Raw genomic sequence first — 18,133 nt, forward strand, 5'->3', positions numbered from 1 at the left:
AACAATACTTAGAGAGAATTTATGGTCTAAATGCTTTTATAAATTTAGAAGAATGAGTGAAAAGCCATTCAACTGAATGAACTGTCAATTGAATAAATTCAGAGAAGAATAGAATAAACCCGAAGGAAGTAGAGAAAAGAGAAAATAAAGATTTGAGTAGAAATCTATAAAAAGAAAAGTTACAATAGAATCAAAAGAAGCCCAAAAGTAGTTCTTGATAAAGTCTAATAAAATTGGCACATCTGTGGAAAGAGTAACCAAAAAATAAAAATGACACAGCTAAACAGTATCACATGCTGTAAAAATTCCAAGGGTTAGAGGATATTGCAAACAACTTTAAAAACAAATTTGAAGACCGAGAATGAACTGAAAACATTCCTTGAAAAACAGAACTTACCAAAACTGAACTAAGAAGAAACGGAGAAGTTCCCACTTCCCTTTGTGATATCATAGATCACAGCAGGCCACCAACACTCCCACTGCAAAAACTAGAAAAAAATCAGATAAATTACAAAACTTATTTTTGAAGTTATCATATGTTGTAGCTGGACTTGATGACAAGGACTGCATGAGCTAAAATTCCAGAGAGGGGAGATCTCCTCCTAGATAAGCTTCAGAGATTTTGTTGACTCTGGGCTAGAGTTCAGGACTGGACTTGGCATACTGGGAGAGAGAGAAAGCAGTGGGGGTTAGACAGTCACACGAGTGGATATAATGGATTGGAATCTAAAAGTGCTCCAAAATCTTTAACTACTATGGGAATGCAGAGTAAAACTATAATGAGGTAATACCACATACCTAGAAGAATAGCTGAAATTATAGACTGACAGTACCAAATGTTGGTGACAATATGAGTCAGTGGAACTGTCACATGGCTGCTGGGAATATAAATTGTTTCAGCCAATCTGGGAAATGAGTTGGCAGTTTTAATAAAGTTAAACGTACACTGACCCTATTTGCAATGTATCCTGACCCTACCAGCAATTATAAAGAAAAAGGTTAGAGCACTACAACATCTCACACATACGATGTTGAGCGAAAGAAGCCAGTAACAATAGAAAACATATTGTAGGACTCCATTTATATGAAGTTCAAGAATAGGCGAAATAAGTCTATTGTAGCAGAAATCAGAATAGTGGCTACCTATTAGGAGGGAGATACTTTCTGGGAAGGGACACAAGGAAAATTGATATAAAAATATTTTCTTGACCGGGTCAACATTGATGAAGACATATACAAGTTTTGTAGAGCAGTACCTTTCAGATTTGTTCTTTTCATACACATTATACTTCATTACAATAATACCTCCAAAATACATGATAAAATAAACAGATGAATAAATTACAAGAGATGTTTGCATAGAAAAAAAATGCTTGTGTATTAGCAATCAAGGATCATGATTAATGCAATTCTGGACATCTGAAGGTTAAAGGTTTCCCTGGAGATTAATAATCGCAGCCTCAGATTATATGCAGATATAATTGCAGAAAGATTTTGGTTTCACATGCCACTGTTGATTCATACCAGTCTTACAGTTGTCTTTTTACCCAGCCCTCCTCCAGTTGCTCTGCTATCTAAGTTGTTTTCATGGGTCCATCTGCGAAGGGCCTTCTCCTCCAGCCCATCAAGCACAGCTCACTTCAGTTGCACTCACACCACTCACGGTAACACCTAAACCAGGGGCCTGACCCCTCTGCTGCCTGATCAGGCTCCTGCATCTGGAACGCCCCACCTCTTTTTTTTTTCCAATTTATTTATTTTTAGAAAAACAGTATTCATTATTTTTTCACCACACCCAGTGCTCCATGCAATCCGTGCCCTCTATAATACCCACCACCTGGTACTCCAACCTCCCACCCCCCCACCACTTCAAACCCCTCAGATTGTTTTTCAGAGTCCATAGTCTCTCGTGGTTCACCTCCCTATCCAATTTACCCCAACTCCCGTCTCCTCTCTAACACCCCTTGTCCTCCATGCTATTTGTTATGCTCCACAAATAAGTGAAACCATATGATAATTGGCTCTCTCTGCTTGACTTATTTCACTCAGCATAATCTCTTCCAGTCCCATCCATGTTGCTACAAAAGTTGGGTATTCATCCTTTCTGATGGAGGCATAATACTCCATAGTGTATATGAACCACATCTTCCTTATCCATTCGTCCGTTGAAGGGCATCTTGGTTCTTTCCACAGTTTGGCGACCGTGGCCATTGCTGCTATAAACATTGGGGTACAGATGGCCCTTCTTTTCACGACATCTGTATCTTTGGGGTAAATACCCAGGAGTGCAATTGCAGGGTCATAGGGAAGCTCTATTTTTAATTTCTTGAGGAATCTCCACACAGTTCTCCAAAGAGGCTGCACCAACTTGCATTCCCACCAACATTGTAAGAGGGTTCCCCTTTCTCCACATCCTCTCCAACACATGCTGTTTCCTGTTTTGTTAATTTTGGCCATTCTAACTGGTGTAAGGTGATATCTCAATGTGGTTTTAATTTGAATCTCCCTGAGGGCTAATGATGATGAACATTTTTTCATGTGTCTGATAGCCATTTGTATGTCTTGATTGGAGAAGTGTCTGTTCATATCTTCTGCCCATTTTTTGATATGTTTGCCTGTTTCGTGTGTGTTGAGTTTGGGGAGTTCATTATAGATCCTGGATATCAACCTTTTATATGTACTGTCATTTGCAAATATCTTCTCCCATTCCGTGGGTTGCTTCTTTGTTTTTTTGACTGTTTCCTTTGCTGTGCAGAAGCTTTTGATTTTGATGAAGTCCCAAAAGTTTATTTTCACTTTTGTTTCCTTTGCCTTTGGAGACGTATCTTGAAAGAAGTTGCTGTGGCTGATATCGAAGAGATTACTGCCTATGCTCTCCTCTAGGATTCTGATGGATTCCTGTCTCATGTTGAGGTCTTTTATCCATTTTGAGTTTATCTTTGTGTACGGTGTAAGAGAATGGTCGAGTTTCATTCTTCTACATATAGCTGTCCAGTTTTCCCAGCACCATTTATTGAAGAGACTGTCTTTTTTCCACTGTATATTTTTTCCTGTTTTGTTGAAGATTAATTGACCATAAGTTGAGGGTCCATATCTGGGCTCTCTACTCTGTTCCACTGGTCTATGTGTCTGTTTTTATGCCAGTACCATGCTGTCTTGGTGATCACAGCTTTGTAATAAAGCTTGAAATCAGGTATCATGATGCCACCAGCTTTATTTTTGTTTTTCAACATATCCTTAGCGATTCGGGGTCTCTTCTGATTCCATACAAATTTTAGGATTATTTGCTCCAGCTCTTTGAAGAATGCCGGTGGAATTTTGATCGGAATGTGGAACGCCCCACCTCTTGACCCATCTCACCAGTACACATCTCATGGAGTTTCCCCATCTTTCTTTCATGAGAAATAATATGAGCTCAGCCCTTATGCAGGAGTAGCATACCACCCACATGGAAAAATAAAAGGCCAGGTTCTCAAATAAGGGTTGGGCGATGGGGAGCTAGGCCTGAGTGTTTGGTTGGGAATGTGAGCAAATGAAAAAGGAATGGCTTTCTACAATTTTCTCTACCAGATTAAGGATCTTTATATTCTGATCGAGCAGCTTTCACTCTCACGCTCCTGCCCCTATAGCCTTTGTCAGAGTCTTGATAGCTGTATGTTTCAATAATTTAACTTTTCAAAAAATTGTTTTCAAAAAAACTGTTGACCCTAGAAGAATGGCTGCTTTCTAACATCTGGGTTTTCTCCATTTATGCCACAGTTCATAGGTATTTCACATAGTCGTGATCTCTTTATCCTCTCCCTTGTCCCAAAAGGAGTTTTTATGTAATTTAGGAAGTCATATGGGATTGCACATATATGAAAACCCTTGGGTAATGAGATCAGGGGAAAGCTAAAGGGGGAAAGGAAAGAAAGCCATGGAGTAAAGTGAGTGCCTAAAATAACTGTTTTCAATTCTATATACTTTACTAGAAGGGGACTGAAATCTTGGGTCCGAACTCAGCAAACAGTATCAAAACCGGAAACAAAATTTGTTACACAACTGAACCCACATACATTTCTTAATTCTAGTGTTATTTGTAGGGTTTGCTGGCTTTTCTCAAGACAGTTGAAGATTGGGCCTTTATTCAGAAATGTAATCTTTTCACCCCCTTGCATTACCTTGTTCCTTGCTTTGGGGGAAGTTAGGTAGAAACCTAGGATTTTTTTTTTTTAAGCCGGGAAGAGGAAGCTGCCATAATTTCAAGGACTTGCTGTGGTAGTCTGTCTGTCTCTGCTTCTGCCTGTCTGTCCTTCTCTACATATTGTCTGATCCTAACATCTGAGAAGCTATTGGGGAGTTTTATTTTCTGGCAGCTGCCTACTCCTTAGAGTAGATGGTGGAAGATACATTTGATCAATGTGAAGTACATCTTTAAATTTTCATCATATGTTTTTTCTGAAGATGCTGTTAATGCCTTGGGAGATTTCATCAATAAAAGTGTCTCTAGTTTTCAGTGACATCTTTTATGGAATGTTATGACTCATTTTTCAGCTAATGCAAAGCAGACTCCAGTCACAGTAATGAATAGTCTAGAATTTCGAGGCTTAACATACTATTTTTTGTTTTGGGGTGTCTTTCAATCTTCTAGTTGAGAAGTGAACACCTTCCTATTCAATGAAATGCTGTAATAATAACAATAATATTAATAGTAGACATTATACTCATCCAAATTGTCATTAATTTCTTCTGCATACGTAAGGGGAAAACTATGTATGTCAGTGCAGAAAGCATACAACATCTGGGTTTTCTTCCTCCTACAATGTTAGAGGAAAATATTTTCTTCATTTGAGTTTCTGCAAAAGTTTATTTATCCTCTGCTCCTACGTCAGTTGGCTTAGAAACTAGAGGGTGTGTCTCAGAAGTGAGTGTGCTGAAAACTGGCAGGTGGGGGAAAGGAAGCCTGCATCTGATTTCAGTTTTGGTTTCCTAGATCTGAGTTTACAGAAGTGACTTTTCTCTATGAAATGCTTTTTTAGTAAGTCATTAATTACTCTGTCACAGTCTGATCTGTTTGGTCAACATCCTAAAGTTTAAAAATCTGTTCTTTGTGTGAGAGTTCTCAGGACCACAGAGAGCCATATTGCCTTGCCTACAAACAAACTCCCAGATATCCTGAGTGGGATCCCTTTGCAGATGGCGATTTTCCTTGCTGTTGGGAGCCTGCAGAGCTCCGGGTAGGGAACAGTAGATGTTGGTTTATCATTGGCCTTCCAGACTGGACTCATCATTCATCTCCGTTTTCAAGTGTAAAGGAATGTAAATGTAGAGGCTTTTGGGGACTCTTCGAGGTCCATGTACGTGCTGGAGGCCTCTGGGTTAGTTCTGTTGGGCAGACCAGGGTCAGATGGCCACACTGCAGGGATTTCTCTCTCTCTCTCTCTCTTTTTTTTTTTAAAGATTTTATTTATTTATTTGACAGACAGAGATCACAGATAGGCAGAGAGGCAAGCAGAAAGAGAGGAAGAAGCAGGCTCCCTGCCCAGCAGAGAGCCCAATGCCAGGCTCCATCCCAGCACCCTGGGATCATGACCTGAGCTGAATGAAGGCAGAGGCTTTAACCCACTGAGCCACCCAGGTGCCCCAGGAGTTCTCTTTTTAAGGTCAGTCTCAGGCCAGGTAGAGAATGGCCTGAGAGAGAGTGATAAAACTAGTCAGCATTTTAAAGACTAACATCAGGTGCTAGTGTTTATTGAGAATAGTCTTTCGATTTCCACCTTCCACTGTTGATTCATACTGGTTTTATATGGTTTTTAAACATTTATCTTGCACTTACTATGTACCAGGTACTGTTCCAGGTGTTTTATATTACCTTATTTGCTGTAACAGTTCTCTGAGGTAGGAGCTACTTTTATCTCCATTTTAGAGCAGAAGAAACTGAGGCGCAAGGATGTTAAGTAATGTGATTCTCTCTCTCTCTCTTTATATATATATATATATATATATATATATATATGTTTAAATGTTTATGTATTTGTATATGTATATACACATATATTTATATTTATGTATCCTATGGGTTCCGTTTCTCTGAAGAACCCTAATACAATCAAAATGATAAAAATTAACATCTGCTCTGCTCTCCATACTGAGTTTTATTCCAGTAGCTTATTTAGTGGTTCAGGCTCCCTGTGAGGCCAGATCGTAGACTTTCATTATGAGTGAGCCACTTCTTCTGTCCTGTGATCTCTTTCCCGATGCTGCCTCTCTGACCACCAGACCATTTCTCAATTTCTTTTTCTTTTTTTAAAAGATTTTAGTTATTTATTTGACACACAGAGAGAGAGCACAAGCAGGGGGAGTAGCAGGCAGAGGGAGAGGGAGAAGCAGGCTCCCCACAGAGCAGGGGGAGTCGGATGTACTACTCGATCCCAGGACCCCAGGATCATGACCTGAGCCGAAGGCAGTCTTGTAACCAACTGAGCCACCCCAGGTGCCCCAACCAGTTCTCAATTTCTTAAAAATTCCATTAATGCCCTTTAAGGAACTATCTAGTGGTTCCCCTACCCCCTTGAAATTTTAATGCTACAGATACACTATGTATCTGTGCTTTATACATATGAAAGGGCAACAACATATGTCACTAGAGAATAGCAAATTAAAACAAGATACCACTACACATCTATTAAAATGGCCAATGGCCATTTCAGTGGCCAATGGCCACTGAAAACACTGAATGATGACAAGTATGTGTGACAATGGGAAATCTCATTCATTGCTGGTGGGAAAGCAAACTGGTACAGACACTTGGGAAGGCAGTTTCGTGGTTTCTTACAAAACTAAATGTACTCTTAACCATACAACCCAGTAATTGTACTTCTCAGTATTTAGCCAGAAAAGTTGAAAACTTATGTCCACCCAAAACCTGCACACTGGTGTGTATAGCAGCTTTATTTATAAGTGCCCAAACCTGGGAGCAACCAAGATGTCCTTCAGTAGGTGAATGAAGTAATAAATAAAATGTGGTGCAGCCAGACCATGAGACATTATTTGGTACTGAAAAGAATTGATCTGTCAAGCCATGAAAAGACATGGAAGGATACCAAGTGCATATTATTAAGTGGAAGAAGCCAATCTGAAAAGGCTGCTTACTATATGATTCCAATTATATGGTATTCTAGAAAAGACGGAACTATGTACAGCAAAAAGCTCAGTGGTTCCCAGGAGTTAAGGGGGAAGGGAAGGATGAATTGATGGAACACAGAGGATTTTTAAGATAATGAGATTATCCTGTGTGATACTATAATGGTGGATGCCCGTCTGTACATACACACAGATACATATATACATATATGTATGGTATATATTTGCCAAACCCATTGAATATACAACACTGACAGTGAACCCTAATGTAAAATATGGACGTTGGGTGTTGATAATGTGCCCTGGATGTTCATCAGCTATAACAAGCATGCTGCTCTGGTGCTGGATGTTGATAATGGAGAAGGTTGTGTGTGGGGGTGGTGTGGGTGGGCAGGCAGAGGGTATATGAAATCTCTGTACCTGCCTTTCAGTTTTGCTGTGGATATAAAACTGCTCTAAGAAGTAAGTATTTCCTTTATTATGACTGAGTGATATTCCTCTGTGTTTGTGTGTGTGTGTGTGTGTGTGTGTATGTACATGACGTCTCCTTTATCCATTTGTCTATCGATGGACATTTGGCTGTTTCCACATCTTGGCTATTATAAATAATGCTGCCATAAACATAGGGGCGCATATGTCTTTTTGAATTTGTGTTTCTGTCTTCTTTGGGTAGATACCCAGTTGTGGAATTATTGGATCATATCATATTTATATTTTTAATTTTTTGATGAAACTTTATACTATTTTCCACAGTAGCTGTACTAATTTACATTCCACCAACATGTGGGTTCTTTTTTCCCCCACATTCTTGTCAACACTTGTTGTTTCTTGTGTTTTTGGTACTAGCGATTCTCACGGGTGTAAGGGGATTCTCACCATGATTTGATTTGCATTTCCCTGATGACTAGTGATGTTGAGTATCTTTTCATGTGACTGTTGGCCCTCTGTATGACTTTTTTGGAAAAATGTCTATTCAAGTCCTCTGCCCATTTTTTCAATAAACAAACAAAAAGCAGAGTCAGACTTATAAATACAGAGAACAAACTGATGGTTGCCAGAGGCGGGGTGGGGTGGGGGTGAGAGGATGTGAAAAATGGGCAAAGGGGGGGCACCTGGGTGGCTCAGTGGGTTAAAGCCTCTGCCTTCGGCTCAGGTCATGATCCCAGGGTCCTGGGATCGAGCCCCGCATCGGGCTCTCTGTTCAGCGGGGAGCCTGCTTCCTCCTCTCTCTCTGCCTGCCTCTCTGCCTACTTGTGATCTCTGTCTGTCAAATAAATGAATAAAATCTTAAAAAAAAAAAAGAGTTTAAAAATGGGCAAAGGGGTGTAGGAGATCAGGCTTCAATTATGGAATTAATAAGTCACTGGAATAAAAGGCAGAACATAGAGAATGTAGTCAGTGGTATTGTAATAGCATTCACTGCATGGTAGCAGATCGTGGCTCTGCTTGTGAGTATGGCATAAGCTATAGTTGTTGAATCACTATGCTGTATACCTGAAACTAATGTAAAACTGTGGGTCAACTATATTAAAAAATAGTGGGGTCCCTGGGTGGCTCAGAGGGTTAATCCTCTGCCTTAGGCTCAGGTCATGATCTCAGGGTCCTGGGATTGAGCCCCACATTGGGCTCTCTGCTCGGCGGGAGACCTGTTTCCCCTTCTCTCTCTGCCTGCCTTTCTGCCTACTTGTGGTCTCTCTCTCTGTCAAATAAATAAAATATTTTCTAAAAAAGTCTATGAAGAAAGGTACAATATTTTTTTGCTCCCAAGAACCAATTTTCACCCCCTTGAAGGTAATGGTACCCCAGTTGAGAATAGATGATCTAGACTTGCATATATCAACTGTTGGGATTTCTTATTATTTCGCCCACCCTGTTGGCTCAGTCCTGCTATTGCATACAAATTTCTTTTGGGCAATTGTTTCCTGAAACAATCCTGCAGAATATGGAAACCAGGGATAAAAGACATGTTCAACTTTTAATGTTTGTGGGCCCTGTCCTTGGGCTTCCAGGGAAGCTATACTTTAACATTTACCAAGGTTGGGATGACCCAGAAAAGCCTCAAAGCATGGGCTCTTAATTCTGCCCCCAGCACACATTGAACATCTGCTTTATAAAAGAAAATAACCAAAAAGGATTATTCTGAACACAAAAGATAAGAAAAAGGAATAAACATCCCTCCTTCCCATAAGATTAAAGTCATACAGCTCTGAATATGCTAGAAACTTCAGATATGAACTGCAACTTTCTGAAATGTCCTTTTCTTATTATTTGCAACCTTTAATGTAAAAATGTATGTAACCTACACCAAATGTTCCCTTACCAGAGCACTCTCCTCTTTTTAAAAAAGTTTTTAAAGTTTAAATTCAATTAATTAACATATAATGTATTATAAGTTTCAGAAGTAGTGATTCACCAGTCTCATGTAACACCCAGGGCTCATTACATCACATTCCCTCCTTAATGTCCATCACCCAGTTACCCCATCCCTCCACCCCCTTACTCTCCAGCAACCTTCAGTTTGTTTCCTATGATTCAGAGTCTCTTAGTCTCTTAGAGTCTCCCTCTCTGATTTCATAGAACATTTCTGTATTAGCATGCCCCTCCCCAGTTACTACTAACCCCCTGCAGAAGAAACCACTCTTCTTATTTTTTTTCCCACCATAGTTTAGTTTCCAGGTGTTCATATACATGGAAGCACATAGTATGAATTCTGTGACTGGCTTCTTTTACTCAATATAATGTCCCTGTGATTGGGCCTACTGTTGCATGAATCAGTAGTTTGCTTCTTTTTACTGTTGAGTAGTATTGTGTTTTATCAATATATCACAATTTGTTTATCCAATTGCCTTTAAATAGACATTTGAATTATTTCCATTTTTGGCAGTCATGCGTAAACAAGCTGTGACTATTTTTGTACAAGTCTCTTTGTGGATGTGTCTTCCTTCTCTTATGTAAATACTTTGGCATGGGATTGCTGGACAAAATAGGCAAAGGTTTAACTTTATAAGAAACTGTCAAGCCTTTGTCTAAATTTGTACCAGGAGCAAGACTCTTTAAGACATGGTTTCTTTGTGTCAGTCTTTTGTATAAGTCAAAATGAAACAAGGAACTGAGGTCATCTCACCTGACAAATTTAGAAATAAAGAAATAATGATACTCGGCACATCTACACCAAGAGTCTAAAGCTGCCAAACATCACAATTTTACCCCACCACATCTGTGAGTAACAGATGTTTTAGTTTAATTGGTACTCATAATCCCTGGCCTGGTGTTAGAATTGTCTCTTACATTCTTACCATCTTACGAGTAGTAAGATCCGGCACCCATTAGCAAATGTTTATATTTTTACAGTATCTGTAGTGAACATCATTTCAGAACTCCCAAGATGAGCCAGTGAAACGAATGTGTTTTAAACATGTTGAGTGGCAGTTAGAAATTTAATATAATTGGTTGAAAGAATAAGGTAAAGTGATGTTATGAGGGTCATATATGGTATCCTTATATGACTATATATATATATATCCTTATATGATCCTTATATGCTTGGTATCCTACCAAGCAGATATTGTTCCTTTACACACAGTTGATACTTTTTAAATAATAGCAAACGACATGGATAGTGCCCATTCATGCTCTACCTATTACTAATTAGTCTTTCTAGATGGAACTATAAATTGTATGCCATGACTCATTTGTAATGCTTTCCACTTTTCTAAGACTGTAAGAACAAGTTGAATTTCCTGGTAGCTATTTATGGCCAAGAGACACCTTCAGTCTTTCAGACACATGAGGCTCCTTGAGGAGCTGACTCCTTTTAGGAACTGCTTGTGCCCTGTGAGAGTCAGATACAACATTGCCAACTGTCCACCTTGGAAGGCCAATTTTCCCATGGGGACAGGCATTTTTGGACAACAGAGTCTCTATTTTACAGAGTGTTAAAAGAAAAAAATATTAGTTAGACCAGAGCATATAGGTATGGTTTTATTTGCCCAAAGGTTACTCAGCTTTAAGCAGAAAACTTCGACCTGTGACATTGCTTTAAAAATTTCCTCCTGCTTATAACATTTCTCTTTGTTAAGAGTCAGTTTGGTAACTTTAAGTACTATTCACATGATTATAAATCCCACATTGGTTGTATATTTCATAGCACAGGTGTTTCCAAGCTAATATTCCAGTAATCCCTTCAGAGTGATACCAAGCTTAGTGTAAGTTTAATTTTCTCTAATCCAGCCTCTTTGTTTGTCAAGTCATGTATCCTGAGGAAATATGAAAAGTATTGCTTTTCATATTATTGCTTTCCATGTTACTGGAGAATAGAATGATTGTACCCCAAGGAATTTGGTGATCTGAAGGGTCAGCATTTATTGGCCCCTCGTGAGATGGTGTAGTGTGGCTTCACAGTGCTCAGTACAAGCCAAGCCAACCATGTTTAAAGACATTCTGCCTCTCAGATTACTCATATGTTTTTGATACTCAGGAATAATATTTTCTCTCTCAAATAAGAATGAAAAAATAAAACATTTTAAATAGTCCAGGAGCACCTGGGTGGCTCAGTCGTTAAGCATCTGCCTTCAGCTCAGGTCATGATCCCAGGGTCCTGGGATCAAGCCCCACATAGTTCTCCCGGCTCAGCAGGAAACCTGCTTCTCCCTCTCCCACTCACCATACTTGTGTTCCCTCTCTTGCTTTGTCTCTGTCAAATGAATAAATAAAATCTTTTAAAAAACCCCAACATTTTAAATGGTCTGAAGAAACATCTGATGTGTAATTTTTTGTTCGTTCATACTTAACCTGGGTATGGGTAATGAACTATAGGCTTTTTTTTTTCTGTTTTGTTTTCATCTAACTACTCAGTTCTTTGTTCCCAATGTGACAGCCTTTCCACTATTGGGGAAATGTTTTTATTTAAAATTATATCAACTAATATCCTGCAACGTACCTACTTGTGAAGGTGAGTATTGGAAAAGAGGTAAACAATACAATGTGAAAATACACGGGTTTTATGATTAGGGGAAAGGGCTCAGATTAGAGGGTCCTTGGATAAGCTCCATTAACCAAAGACAGACACAGAGTGACAAAGATGGCTAATATTTAAACTCAAGATGGGCTGGGGCCCCTGGGTGGCTCAATCTATTAAGCACCCAACTCTTGGTTTTGGCTCAGGTCATGATCTCAGGGTTGTGAGATCAAGTCCTGCATTGGGATTCATGCTGGGTATGGAGCCTCCTTAAGATTCTCTCTCCCTGAAGATATTTGCAAATGACATATCAGAAAAAGGGCTGGTATCCAAAATCTATAAAGAACTTATCAAACTCAACACCCAAAGAACAAATAATACAATCAAGAAATGGGCAGAAGACATGAACAGAGATTTCTGCAAAGAAGACATCCAGATGGCCAACAGACACATGAAAAAGTGCTCAACATCACTTGGCATCAGGAAAATACAAATCAAAACCACAGTGAGATACCGCCTCACACTAGTCAGAATGGCTAAAATTAACAAGTCAGGAAATGACAGATGCTGGTGAGGATGCAGAGAAAGGGAAACCCTCCTACACTGTTGATGGGAATGCAAGCTGGTGCAACCACTCTGGAAAACAGTATGGAGGTTCCTCAAAAAATTGAAATAGAGCTACCCTACAACCCAGCAATTGCACTACTGGGTATTTACCCTAAAGATACAAACATAGTGATCCGAAGGGGCATGTGCACCCGAATGTTTATAGCAGCAATGTCCACAATAGCCAAACTATGGAAAGAACCTAGATGTCCATCAACAGAAGAATGGATAAAGAAGAAGTGGTGTATATACACCACTTCTTTATATATATATAAATAAATAAATTATATATATAAATAAATATATAAATATATAAAAATATATATAATGGAATACTATGCAGCCATCAAAAGAAATGAAATCTTGCCATTCACAACAATGTGGATGAAACTAGAGGGTATTATGTTTAGTGAAATAAGTCAGTCAGAGAAAGACAATTATCATATGATCTCCCTGCTATGAGGAAGTTGAGAGGCAACGTGGGGAATTTGAGGGGTAGGAAAGGATAAATGAAACAAGATGGGATCGGGAGGGAGACAAACCATAAGAGACTCTTAATCTCACAAAACAAACTGAGAGTTGCCTGGGTGGGGGTAGGGAGAGGGTGGTGGGGTTATGGTCATTGGGGAAGGTATGTGCTATGGTGAGTGCTGTGAAGTGTGTAAACCTGGCAATTCACAGACCTGCACCCCTGGGGCTAATAATACATTATATGTTAATAAAAATTAAAAATTAAAGTTAAAAAAAGTTCTCTCTCCCTGACAAACCATAAGAGACTCTTTTTTAAAAAAAATATTTTATTTATTCATTTGACAGACAGAGATCACAAGTAGGCAGAGAGGCAGGCAGAGAGAGAGAAGGAAGCAGGCTCCCTGCTGAGCAGAGTGCCTGATGTGGGGCTCTATCCTAAGGTCCTGGGATCATGATCTGAGCAGAAGGCAGAGGCCCAGCCCACTGAGCCACCCAGGCACCCCCATAAGAGACTCTTAATCTCACAAAACAAATGGAGGGTTGCCCTGGGGGACGGGGGGGGGGAGGGAGAGGGTGTAGTTGGGTTATGGACATTGGGGAAGGTATGTGCTATGGTGAGTGCTGTGAATTGTGTAAACCTGGCATTCCACAGACCTGTACCTCTGGGGCTAACAAACTTGTTATTTGGTATATTGAGATTAAAAACAGCAGATAACTTGATTTAGATCAACCACAAATTCATAGAAAAAATAGATATAAACCCAGGAGCCTAAACTTAGTAACTCAGAATTTTCTTTATCTTGTTTAAAATTCTGCTTCACTAAGAGGCACTTGGGTGGCTCAGTTGGTTGAGTGACTGGCTCTTGATTTTAGCTCAGATCATGATCTCAGGGTCCTGGGATTGAGCCCATGGCTGTCTCTATGCTCAGTGGGGAATCTGCTTGAGATTCTTTCTCTTCCTTTCCCTTCCCTTTGCCCTTTCCCCCACTTGCATGCTCTCCCTCTAAAATAAATGGATAGATTTAAAAAATAATAATAATAAAATTCTGCTTCACTTTAATTAAATGTATCTATATCAACTGTAAAAAACAAACAAAGGACAAATCAGGTTCTGAGTCACCTGTATACACTAACTTAAGGAATGACTGGCACCACAGGGCTTGCATTGAAAGCCTGTCTACTTTCTAAGTATGAGATTTTCCTGTTGGTAGTCTTGATTCATCAGTAGCTGTCTTGGTATCATCCTTCCAAGTGATAAGACCTATTGGGCAATTATTTGTTGCACTGCTATTAGTGGTGAGTTAATTTACCTATGTGGGTAGAGTTAGTGATTTATGAAGTAGGTGGGACCCTGAACAGGCAGGAGAAGACATGAGGGCACTGAGTCCTCGAAAGTAGGGAGCCAAGGAAACAAGCAGTATCATGAACTGATAAGTGCTCCATCCAACAATATTTTTAACAAATATTTTTGTTAAAAATGTTTAACAATTTTCCTCCTTCTACTGTAACTTTTTTCTTGTATGTCAAACTGTTTTCCCTGACATCAAACTGTTTTCCCTGATGGCAACGTGGAAAGAGAGGCAAACAAACAAACAAAAAAGGATGTTTGATTTCTAAAAATGCTTAAAGTTATTGTTTTTATTTTTCAACAGACTTTCCTGAGCAGAAATTGAATCCCAATATATTTGAAACATAGATGGTAGATATGGGGTAAACTGGAATTTAAGGTTACTATAAATTTGTGTGTGTGTGTGTCTATGTGTTTTATTAATATATAATGTATTATTTGTTTCAGGGATACCAGTCTGTGATTGATCAGTCTTATACAATTCATAGCACTCACCGGAGCACATACCCTCCCCAATGTCCATCACACAGCCCCCTCATCCTTCCGACCCCTCTCCACTCCAGCAACCCTCAGTTAGTTTCCTGAAAATAAGCGTCTCTTATAGTTGTCTTCCTCTCTGGTTTTGTCTTGTTTCATTTTCCCCTGCTTCCCCTATGATCCTCTGTCTTGTTTCTCAAATTCCTCATGTTAGTGAGATCATATGATAATTGTCTTTCTCTGACTTACTTATTTTGCTTAGCATAATACCCTCTAGTTTCATTCACGGCAAGATTTCAGGTTTTTGTTTGTTTGTTTGTTTTTTGTTTTTTTATTTATTTGTTTTTTTTTATTTATTTGATAGAGAGAGATCACAAGTAGGCAGAGAGAGAGGAGGAAGCAGGCTCCCTGCTGAGCAGAGAGCCCAATGCAGGGCTTGATCCCAGGACCCTGAGATCATGACCTGAGCTGAAGGCAGAGGCTTAACCCACTGAGCCACCCAGGTGCCCCAGATTTCAAGTTTTTGATAGCTGCATAATATTCCATTATATATATAGATAGATATATAGATATATAGATATATATATCGATATATATATAGATATCTATCTATCTATCTATCTCACATCTTCTTTATCCATTCAGCTGTTGAAGGATGTCTAGGCTCTTTCCATAGTTTGGCTATTGTGGACATTGCTGCTATAAACATTCAGGTGCACATGCCCCTTTGGATCACTGTATTTGTATCTGTCTGGCAAATTCCCAGTAGTGAAATTCCTGGTTTTTAGGGTAACTCTATTTTCAACTTTTTGAGGAACCTCCATACTGTTTTCCAGAGTGGTTGCACCAGCTTGCATTCCCATTAACAGTGTAGGAGGGTTCCCCTTTCTCCAAATCTTGGCCAACACCTGTGGTTTCCTGGCTTGTTAATTTTAGCCATTCTGACTCGTGTAAGGTGGTATCTCACTGTGGTTTTGATTTGTATTTCCCTGGTGCCAAGTGATGTTGAGCACTTTTTCATGTGTCTGTTGGCCATCTGGATGTCTTCTTTGCAGAAATCTCTGTTCATGTCTTCTGCCCATTTCTTGACTGGATTATTTGTTCTTTGGGTGTTGAGTTTGATAAATTCTTTTTAGATTTTGGGTATTAGCCCTTTATCTGTTATGTCATTTGCAAGTATCTTCTCCCATTCTGTCGTTTATCTTTTGGTGTTGTTAACTGTTTCCTTTGCTGTGCAAAGGTTTTTTATCTTGATAAAGTTCCAATAGTTCATTTTTGTCCTTGCTTTTGGCAATGTTGCCAAAATTGCCTTTGGCAATGTTTCTAGAAAGAAGTTGCTGTGGCTGAGGTCAAAGAGGTTGCTGCCTGTGTTCTCCTCAAGGATTTTGATGGGTTCCTGTCTCCCATTGAGGTCTTTCATCTGTTTTGAGTCTATTTTTGTGTGTGGTGTAAGGCTATGGTCCAGTTCCATTATTCTGCATGTGGCTGTCCAATTTCCCCATACCATTTTTTTAAGGTTTTATTTATTTATTTGACAGACAGAGATCACAAGTAGGAAAGAGACAGGCAGAGATGGGGCGGGGTTGGGGGGAAGCAGGCTTCCTGCTGAGTGGAGAGCCTGATACAGGGCTCGATTCAGGACCTGAGATCATGACCTGAGCCGAAGGCAGAGGCTTAATCCACTGAGCCACCTAGGTGCCCCTCCCCATACCATTTGTTGAAGAGACTGTCTTTTTTCCACTGGACATTCTTTCCTGCTTTGTCAAAGATTAGTTGACCATAGAGTTGAGGGTCTATTTCTGGGATCTCTAATCTGTTTCATTGATCTATGTGTCTGTTTTTATGCCAGGATACTAAAAATTTTCATAATTTTCTATAGGTAGAACACAAGTTCACCTTTGAAGGAAGACTAGGCATTTATTCTGGGGAAGAAAAACACATTTTAATGGGCTCTTTGATTCTAGAATGGTAAAAGCAAAGAATCTGTTCTAAAATAGAGAGCTGAACTGCTCTATATAATCATGTAAAACTCTGTCCTCTTTGTGGGTGGGTGACATCTCTGCATATTATAGTTCTTTTCAGAAAAAACACAATTCTTTTTGGAGACTCAGATGGTTGGCATCCTAATCTCCAAGTCAATGATTCATGTTTAGGGGTTGTCTCATGTGGAAGAGCTGAGCAAGAGCCATCCTATGATATAGCTGTTGAAAGAGGACTGAAAAGAGAGAAGGCCCCTAAAAAGTCTCGTAGAGGAGCTGGGTCTGTGAACTAGGAGGATAGTTACGAATAACAGGGATATCTAACAATTTTCCCCCTTCTATTTTAACTTTTTTCTTTTATGTCAAACTGTTAGTTTAGTCTTGCTAAATGCTGTAGCCCAGTCTTAGCTGAGTTGGGAAGGTTTAAGGGCTGGGCCTGTGTCCAGGGGGCTGCGGCCATGGGGGACAGGCTGCTACCAGATGGACAGGTGGGCCATGGTAAAGGGAGGCTGCAGTTTGGAGCAAGGGCAGCAGCAGATACGGCTTCTAGCAATGGGACATGTTCGTGGGCCATATGAGCATTCCCCAGAAAGTCATAGAAATACTGGTGAGAAGAACACTGATAGGGAATAGGCATCTTGATGACAAGAGGAATTGGGTTTGAAACCTGAAATACCTAAGTTACTTATAAGGAGATATGAAGAAGTAGATAAATAAACATCTATTTGTTAAGTATTTGACTTAATCTACATTGGCATGTGTTTTGCTTTATAAGCAATGGATAGCTCTTAAAATCCAAGCTCTGGAACACTGTTTGATGCCCTTCTGGCTGGTTTAAGTCTAGGGGCAAGGTTCTGGGATGGCAGTCCTGGCGTTGGAAAGTTGGGAATGCATACTGCCATGAGGAAGTTATCTTAGAAGTCAGGCATAGGTTATAAGGGCCAGGGAAAATTTTCTGGTGGAGCTGATTCAAACTGAGTTATGATGGACAAAGCAGAAGAATCATATGGAAAGTGTTGGATGAAAATAAGGGAATATTTGACAGAGAGAACAGCACATAGCACAGGTTGAGAAATAAAAAAGGAAAAGATGGCAGTGTAAAACAGAAGACAGGAGGGATGGGCTCTAAAGAACAGGTGAAGATAAGACCATGTTGACAGGAAGCAAGAGTGG

Source organism: Neovison vison, chromosome 4 (assembly GCF_020171115.1).
Source record: "Neovison vison isolate M4711 chromosome 4, ASM_NN_V1, whole genome shotgun sequence".
Lineage (NCBI taxonomy): Eukaryota > Metazoa > Chordata > Mammalia > Carnivora > Mustelidae > Neogale > Neogale vison.